Consider the following 2,300-nt stretch of genomic DNA (forward strand, 5'->3'; position numbering starts at 1 on the left):
CATTTCTCCTTCCATTGTAAAAGATCTTCCTTGTGCATCTCTTATAAGTGAGAAAAATTTCCCCATTCTACTTCTCCCTTCCTCCTTCTGCCAGAGCATCACTCTTTCTAATCTCTTCATTTTTGGGGGGGATTATTCCAACATAATTGACTTCTCCTATGTCTTCTGTCTATGTAAACTCCTTTTAACTGCCCTAATAAAGTTCTTATGAGTTACAAGTATCATCTTCCCATATAGGAATTTAAACAATTTAACTTTATTGAGTCCCTTATGGTTACTTTTTCATGTTTACCTTTTTATTCTTCCCTTGGGTCTTGTGTTTGAATGTCAACTTTTCTATTCAGCTCTGGTCTTTTCATCAGGAATGCTTAAAACTCCTCTATTTCATTATACATCCATTTTTACACTGAAGGATTACACTCAGTTTTGCTGGGTAGGTGATTGCTGGTTGTAATCCTAAATCCTTTGCCTTTCAGAACACCATATTTCAAGCCCTCCAGTCCTTTAATGTGAAAGCTGCTAAATCCTGTGTGATCCTGACTGTGGCTCTATATTTGAATTATTTCTTTCTGACTGCTTGCAATATTTTCTCCTTGACCTGGGAGCTCTGGAATTTGACTATAATATTCCTGGTAGTTTTCATTTTGGAATCTCTTTCAGGTAGTGATTGGTGAATTCTTTCAATTTCTATTTTACTCGCTGGATCTATGATATCAAGGCAGTTTTCCTTTATTATTTCTGGAAATTTGATGTGTAGGCTCTTTCTTTGACAATGACTTTCAGGTAGTCCAATAAATCTTAAATTATCTTCCCTCAATCTATTTTCTAAGTCAGCTGTTTTTCCATTGAAATATTTCATATTTTCTTCTATTTTTTTCATTCTTTTGACTTTGTTTTATTGTTTCTTGATATCTCATGGAGTCATTAGTTTCTAATTCTAATTTTTTAATTCTAATTTTTAAAGTATTATTTTATTCAGTGAGCTCTTGTATCTCTTTTTCTATTTGGCCAATTTTGCTTTTTAAGGAGTTCATTTCTTCAATGAATTTTTGTGCCTCTTTTACCATTTGGCCAATTCTGTTTTTTAAAATGTTATGTTATTTAGTATTTTTTGTGCTTCTTTTACCAAGCTGTTAATTCTCTTTTCATAATTTTCTTGTATCACTCTCATTTCTTTTCCCAATTATTCCTGTATCACTCTTATCGTTTTCATTAACTCTTTCAGGAATTCTTCTCTAGCATCATAGTAGCTTTTTATGGCCAGATTCTTTTGTTATTGTTGTTATTTGTTCATTTTTCCCAGCCTGTTTCTTGGCTTCATGTTAAAGTTGTATTCTTTTCACCTGGGGTTGGGGAGGCACTGTCCCAAGCTTCAGGCTTTTTCATGCTGCTATTTTCAGAGCTAGTTCTAGGGGTGTACAAGTTTTTGGTGCTTTGAAGATGGCATGATCTGGGGGACAGGCCTCTACCCCAGTGTTACATACTTCTGCAGACCTCTTAAGTTTTCTTAGGCCAAAAAAATTTTTCATACTGAATTTTGTTGGCTCTGCCACTCCTAAATTTTATTTGAGGCTTCATTTTAAAGTTTTTGGTGGGGAATGTTGGAAGAGTTCAGCTGGGTAGTTGTCCCTAAATCATCATCTTGGCTTTGCCTCAATCAGTAAGGAAACAGCAGAACCATGCCAAAGTATCTCAAATGTCATATTAGTTTTTTTCCAGTATAAAAATTTCTCTTCAACAAAAGTCTCTTCTCCAGGCTTTTCGATTTTAACCATGCTACATCTGGCCAAATTACTGACCATTATTATTTCATCCACCTCCCTTTCATTTTATAGACAAGATAATTGAGACTCATATAGGTAACATGAGTTATACAGGATTACACAGTTAATTAGTGCAATAACAGCTTTCTTCATTTAGCTGATTCACACATTCAGCTCAACATTGGTTTGAGAGACAGTCCAGCATAGTGGAAGAGATAATGAATTTGAGTCAGGAGCCCTGGATATGAATCTTGTCTAATATATTTAATTTAATATTTAATTTTAATTTAATGTATTTAATTTTAATTATTTAATTTAATAATATTATTAATTGATCTAGGACCAGGACAAGCCCCTTATTCTTTCAAAGTCTCAGCTTTCTTTTCTATTAAATAGGATGATAATACACCACTACCTCAAAAAGGTTATTGTAAGGAAAGGGCTTTGTAGTATTCTCACCATCTCCCACCCTCCCAATCCCCATGATACTGAATCCTAATGCTGCTGGAAAAAAATAATACTCCTTAAACTTAGCTA

Source organism: Vombatus ursinus, unplaced genomic scaffold (genome assembly GCF_900497805.2).
Source record: "Vombatus ursinus unplaced genomic scaffold, bare-nosed wombat genome assembly UNPS02014782.1, whole genome shotgun sequence".
NCBI lineage: Eukaryota > Metazoa > Chordata > Mammalia > Diprotodontia > Vombatidae > Vombatus > Vombatus ursinus.